Consider the following 7867-nt stretch of genomic DNA (forward strand, 5'->3'; position numbering starts at 1 on the left):
ATTCACATACATATTCTATGCGGGCATGCACCTGACGCTCACCCTGGACGGAATAGTCCTCGATGAGGAGTACGACCAGCCACCGGCATCGTCGTCTCGTATCAGCACGCCTGCGGTCTTGGCGCGGACACCGTCGACGGGAAGTTGGTCCGGCCGTCCGCGACGACACCTTGCTACACAGCCGCCGTGAACGGCCTGATCGCCGGGCCAACAACGTGCCGTGTATCCATCATGGATGAGATGCGCTGCCGATTTGGATTGATGTTTGCAGCGACGACGTGTGCTCACCGTTCCTTTTTTTCCCCTTTGCATGTACTGATCCCCATGATTTGATTTTGAAGATGCATGCAATAGAAAGTACGGGCCATGTATCATTTAAAATTCAGGCGAAGGGATTAGAGCAAAGATTACCATACACACAACCATCCCGCCTTAATTCAGGGATGGAGAGATTAAATAGGAGAAGAGAGAGATTAGAGACCGGGCACAACAGTTAAAATCGGGGGAGGAAACATAGGGATAAACAACACGCATGGGGGAGAAAAAAAATTAGGGATAAACAGCACGCATGGGGGAGAAAAATTAGGAATAAACTTTGCTGTCAAGAAAAAAATGCGTATAAGCATGAATCAGTTGGGGGCAGGCAGGGTAATAGGAGATTGGTTTTTTTAACAGAAACACTAACGCCCACACGTGTGGGCATTTGCATCTCGCCCACACGCGTAGATCCGCGTCCGTTTGTAGGTGCACGAATCTTGACATGTTTGTGGTGCCACGTAGGACTGGGCTGGTGTGTGGGCATTCACCCGGTCGCCCACACGTTTGTTTCACCACACGGAGGGGCTGGTGTGTGGGCGTTTAGCAGTTCGCCCACACACCAGTTTTCACTCACGCACAAGGGCTGGTGTGCGGGCATTTGTCATCTCGCCCACACGCCCGTCTTCTCTCCCACACCCAAGCTGCCAGTTGCCATGCGTTTTGCAGTGTACATGGCAACTGCCCTAGTGTGCTTGTAAGCAGATGGCAACTCTTTTTTTTTACCCGAACATGTCAGTTGCCATGTGTTTTGCAGGGTACACGGCAACTGCCCCAGTGTGCTTGTAAGCAGATGGCAACTCTCTCTTTTACCCGAACATGTTGTTTTGTCATGTCTCTTTGTAGCGCTACACGACAACTGCCTAGTGTTAGTAGGTGGCAACTCCTAAGGTTTTCAAATCATGGCAACTGTAGTAAACCAGACCATACATGACATATGCTTAATGTTAGTAGGTGGCAACCTCTAAAGTTTTCAAATCATGGCAACTATAGTAAACCAGACCATACATGGCAATAGCTGCAGTTGTCCAAAATGGCATCTGTCACTTGACCTGAGATGGCAACTGCAGTTGAGCAATCATGGCAACTGTAGTTGTCCGACATGGCAACTGTAGTTCAGCGACATGGCAACTGCAGTTAAACGGACATTGAAGAGGGTCCAGACCATGGCAACTGCGGGGATGCGTGGTTACTGTCACGTGGGGCGTGCAGGACCTTGAGGTAGGTGGCTGAGAGAGGTCATGTGGGTGTTATGCATTTTGCCCACACGTAGGCATGTGAGAGGGACCGCAAGAAAAAAACGAGGCGTGTTGGCGCTAGTTGTTTTGCCCACACGTAGGTGTGTGGGCTGGTCCTCTTAGACACCACACAAAATGTGTGGGCAGATCCCTTAATGCCCACACGTGTGGCAGTTATCGTCGTCCTTTTTTAAGGGATACAATGCTATTGAACCGTAGGATGTAGATACATCATGGTTTAATTCGATGAAAAAACTTTTTGTCCTATCGAAAGATCTACACCGTAATAACTTGGACCCACCAGATTAACGGTCCGTAAATTCTAATTAACGTGGGAATTTCTTGGGAGTCAGTAATTAGTATAGGTAGGTATAGGTATAGGTATAAGAAGGTTTTCACTTAAAGAACACTCCAAAGCTTTAAGCTTGGTGAAAGCATTCACTAGCCTCAGTATGTGCTACCTAACATTCCCGTCAACAGTGTACTTTTGAAGAAGCTTAGTAAAAAGCTCATGAGCATACACTTTGTTAGATCCTTTGAATTGCCGCTCCATTTCAAAAAGGAATGCTTTAGCGGTGTCTTTCTTAGGGAGTGCCTCAGCAATGTCTGATGATATTGTTGCATTCATGATAAGAAGCATAATATGGTTGGACTTGTCCCATTTTTTTCAACTTAATATCACATGTCTTTTTGAGCTTTGCATACCGTGTAGCACCAGGTGGCAGGTGCCTCAGATTTTTCTTCCCTCAAGGCAAAGTCAAATTCATTACACCCAAACATAATTGAACTTGTGACTTCCAGCATGGGAAGTTACTCCCCAAAAGTTGTACGATCGTGTCATACTGGAATGGAGCGAAAGCTGAAATTATCATAAAAATTCATAAGTAAGCTCACATGATTATAAATTTACATTGGTAAATATACAAAACATGCCAAGGATGAATTTTAACTCCATATAATGTTATCGTTGGGCAGAAAAGATATGGAATTAAAAGATCATAAGGTGATGACTCATAATAAACAACGTTGGTCTGAATTAAAATTAGAGCCATTTCATTCTCAATTTAAACATCAACATTAAAAAGATTGTATCATCATTTGATGTTTAAAAATATATTCAACAGTCATAAACACATTATAATTTTGGAATTTCGTTGGCTCAATTTTATCCAGTTAATACGCGTGGCATCCTAGTGATGCAAATAGTCCAACAATGAGATGACATGATTGCTTGTTCGCAGACCGCACGGGAGAGGACATGACTCTCCTCTCTCTCATACACACACCTACCATGCAGCTTCCGGTTCCACCATAGGACTCCAAGCTAGTAGGCTCCCATCCGACCAGTGATGTTGGAAATATGAGCAAATTACTATGAGATTTAATCTGAATAATTAGAAGATAAATCATGACTACAGTAGCAGAGATTAAACTAATCATGCGAACTAGCATAGCAGATGAATAGATCACATCAAGGGCACATACTAGAAACATTAATTCTACCACGATCTTGAAAAGGAAGGATAGAATCACATACGGTGCAGCGGGAGCAGCACCGCCGCGTTGACGTTGTCGCCCATGTCGTCGAGGATGAGGTTGCTGAGGTTGGGGAAGAAATCATCGTTCGAGAAGTCGTCGCTGCCAGCAGTCGCGCGAGTGTGCTCCCCAAAAACCTGATCGCCCCTCTACCGTACAGGATCACGAGAGGCAGGGTTCCGGAGGCCTGCTGTCCCTTCTCCCGGTGCACGCCGAAAGGAGGGATGGAGAATACTTTCTTGGCGGCGCAATGATCTGGAACGGTGGTGAGAAACCATACGAAGCGACGGCGGCTAGGGTAGACGTCTGCCTGACTATATAGTGCGGGCCGGGTAGATCGTGGGAGTAAACCCCACGTCCGATTCGTCACGATGCAAAAGAATCGGAAACGGTTCAGTAATTAACGTGTCCGCTAATTATCAATTAATGACTCATTAATTTTTCCTGAGCAGTAAAAATATAGACAACATGCATAGCTCTGTCCTCGGCTCGGCTCAATCCCGCAACCCGCGGCGCGGCGCGTCGTGACGAGGCGTGGCGTGGCGAGGCGAGCGAGAAGGAGGAGCGTGCGTGTAGGTCTTCTCTTCTCATGCTCATATAAGTGGTAGAAGAGCTCACCTTATAAAGAGGTGCAACTCTCTCTCAACTTCCGGGGTGGGACTAAACTTTAGCCTCACTCACTCCACTCACATGTGTGCATGAATGGGCCAAGAGAATTTCAGAATTTTAGTTGGGCTTTGGGCCAAAGGCCTACTAGCAAAATTCCAACAATCCCCCACAAAGTCTCATTGGCACATCTCATCATTTAGTTCCAAAACATTGTTTATATACCGGTGCTTAGTGGAGACTGTGAAGTTGAACTTCCACTTAGAGATTTATGCTACACTAGATCACAACTTGAATAGTGGACTATGCCTTGAACTACAAGTTTTCTGCGATACTAGTTTCACACAAATTCTTGACCGATACTGGGCTACCGCAAGGCTTCCCCGCGGGTGGAGCGTATACGTCATACTCCAGGGCCTTTTCATGAATTTATTAGAGAACACCCAATTCTCACAGACTGCGACGTTAACAGTAAAATTCATATAGGTGTGTTTCTCAGAAGATGTTCTGCAGGACAACATCTCTGCTTACCCGAATAAGCCACTTGGGACACATTAAGATAAGTATCAACCCGCCATGCAGATCAGGAGAGTATTGCATCTTCATGGAGTGGGATTCATTGAAGTGGGATAGGTAATATAGGGATACTCTCCTCCCAGCTGACCAATAGCTTGTCTCCCACTTCTACTTCGCGGGATCTCCAATCACATAGAGTGGGTTACCACTATGGACAACTCATGCGGTGGGTCTCAGACCCATCTCCATTGATGCATTATCTATCACATTATGTGATAGACCCTTTGTGAAGGGATCTGCCAAATTTTTCGACGTTTGGATATAATCCAACGTAATAACTCCGGAGTTCCTCTATTTTCTGACAGATTTCAGTCTCCTCTTCACATGCCTTGAGGACTTCATATTGTCCTTTGAACTGTTTATTTTGATGATCACAGTTTGATTATCACAGTTCATCAGGATAGGGGGTATTGGTTTTTCAACCATAGGTAAGTCCATCAAGAGTTCACGAAGCCACTCTGCTTCAACAGTGGCAGTGTCCAATGCTGTGAGTTCTGCTTCCATAGTTGACCTCGTTAAGATGGTCTGCTTGCAAGACTTCCAGGAAACAGCGCCACCACCAAGTGTGAAAATATAACCACTTGTGGCCTTAATCTCATCAGCATCAGATATCCAGTTTGAGTCACTATAACCCTCCAGTACCCTTGGATACCCGGTGTAGCCCATAGCTCGCGGTGCCTTTCAAATAGCGCATAACTCTCTCAAGCGCATGCCAATGATCATCTCCCGGTTTTGACACAAACCGACTCAACTTGCTCACAGCAAAAGAGATGTCAGGCCTCGTGGCACTCGCCAAATACATAAGCGAGCCAATAATCTGAGAATACCCCAGTTGATCTCTAGCAATCCGTCGGTTCTTTCGAAGCAACACACTAGCATCATATGGAGTTGGAGAAGGCGTGCAGTCGCTATACCCAAAACGACTCAAGACCTTTTCCACATAGTGAGACTGAAGCAGTGTGATCCCACCATTCTCATCTCTCAACAGCTTGATGTTTAAGATAACATCAGCTACTCCTAGATCCTTCATCTCAAAACAGCGAGATAAGAAATCCTTAACCTCCTTGATTAAATCAAGTTTGGTTCCAAAGATCAGTATGTCGTCGACATATAGACAAAGAATAACTCCTTCGCCCCCACCATAGTGATAGTACACGCACTTGTCACCATCGTTTACTACAAAGCCGGCAGCAGTTAATGTTATTTCAAACTTCTCATGCCACTCCTTAGGAGCTTGTTTAAGGCCATATAAAGACTTTAATAACTTGCACACCTTTCCTTCCTGACCAGGTACTACAAAACCATCTGGCTGATCCATGTAAATTTCCTCCTTCAACTCTCCATTGAGGAAAGCTGTCTTAACGTCCATTTGATGAACGAGAAGACCATGTGAGGCAGCCAGTGATAGTAGCACCCGAATTGTGGTCAGTCTGGCCACGGGTGAGTAAGTGTCAAAGAAGTTTTCACCTTCTTTCTGGGTATAACCCTTGGCCACAAGCCGTGCCTTGTACTTTTCAATCGTACCATCAGGTCCAAGCTTCTTCTTGAACACCCACTTACATCCTACAGGTTTGCACCCATAAGGACGGTCAGTGATCTCCCAGGTACCATTAGTTAAGATGGAATCCATCTCGCTACGTACAACTTCCTTCTAGTAGTCAGCACCAGGAGATGCACAGGCTTCTGAAATAGTCCTGGGTGTGTCATCCACGAGGTACACAATGAAATCATCACCAAAGGACTTTGCAGTCCTCTGTCTCTTACTCCTCACAGGAGTTCCATTGTCACCCTCAACAGGATTCTCAACGCGTTCCATCGCAATGGTGGGTTCAGGAATTACAGTGAATTCCTCACTAGATGAAGTAGGTATCTCCTGATTTGATGAACTCGACATATCCTTCATAGGAAATATGTCCTCAAAGAAAGTTGCATCATTCGACTCCATAATCATACCAACATGCATGTCGGATACCTCAGATTTTATTATCAAAAATCTATAGCCGATGTTATGAAAAGCATAGCCCAGAAGAACACAATCCATGGTTTTTGGTCCAAGATTACGCTTCTTGGGAATTGGTATATTGATTTTCGCCAAACAACCCCAAGTACGTAGGTAAGAGAGTTTTGATCTTTTCCTTTCCCATTCCTCAAACGGAGTCATGGTCTTATGCTTTGTGGGAACTCGGTTTAGGACATGACACGCAGTCATTAGCGCCTCCCCCACCATTCCTTGGAAAGACCCGATGTGTCTAACATGGTGTTAACCATATCAGTTAGAGTTCGGTTCTTTCTTTCGGCTACCCCATTTGACTGAGGTGAGTAGGGAGGCGTCCTCTCATGGATTATACCATGTTCCGCACAAAATAGATCAAATTCATTGGAAAAATACTCTCCATCATGGTCGGACCTAAGCCGTTTAATTTTTTGATCAAGTTGGTTCTCTGCCTCAGCTTTATAGTTTTTGAAGAAAGTTAAAGCCTCATCTTTTGATTTCAGGAGATACATATAACAATATCTAGTGGAGTCATCAATCAACGTCATGAAGTATCTCTTTCCACCTTTTGTCAACACGCCATTCATCTCACAAAGATCAGAATGTATAAGTGAAGGAAATATGCCCTAGAGGCAATAATAAAGTTATTATTTATTTCCTTATATCATGATAAAAGTTTATTATTCATGCTATAATTGTATTAACCGGAAACATAATACATGTGTGAATACATAGACAAACAGAGTGTCACTAGTATGCCTCTACTAGACTAGCTTGTTAATCAAAGATGGTTATGTTTCCTAACCATGGACAAAGAGTTGTCATTTGATTAACAGGATCACATCATTAGTTGAATGATCTGATTGACATGACCCATTCCATTAGCTTAGCACCCGATCATTTAGTATGTTGCTATTACTTTCTTGATGACTTATACATGTTCCTATGACTATGAGATTATGCAACTCCCGTTTGCCAGAGGAACACTTTGTGTGCTACCAAACGTCACAACGTAACTGGGTGATTATAAAGGAGCTCTACAGGTGTCTCCAAAGGTACATGTTGGGTTGGCGTATTTCGAGATTAGGATTTGTCACTCCGATTGTCGGAGAGGTATCTCTGGGCCCTCTCGGTAATGCACATCACTTAAGCCTTGCAAGCATTGCAACTAATGAGTTAGTTGCGGGATGATGTATTACAGAATGAGTAAAGAGACTTGACGGTGACGAGATTGAACTAGGTATGGGATACCGACGATCGAATCTCGGGCAAGTAACATACCGATGACAAAGGGAACAACATATGTTGTTATGCGGTCTGACCGATAAAAGATCTTCGTAGAATATGTAGGAGCCAATATGAGCATCCAGGTTCCGCTATTGGTTATTGACCGGAGACGTGTCTCGGTCATGTCTACATTGTTCTCGAACCCGTAGGGTTCGCACGCTTGAGGTTACGATGACAGTTATATTATGAGTTTATGCATTTTGATGTACCGAAGGTTGTTCGGAGTCCCGGATGTGATCACGGACATGACGAGGAGTCTCGAAATGGTCGAGACATAAAGATTGATATATTGGAAGCCTATGTTTGGATATCGAAA

The sequence above is a fragment of the Triticum urartu genome, chromosome 1 (assembly GCF_003073215.2).
Source record: "Triticum urartu cultivar G1812 chromosome 1, Tu2.1, whole genome shotgun sequence".
Lineage (NCBI taxonomy): Eukaryota > Viridiplantae > Streptophyta > Magnoliopsida > Poales > Poaceae > Triticum > Triticum urartu.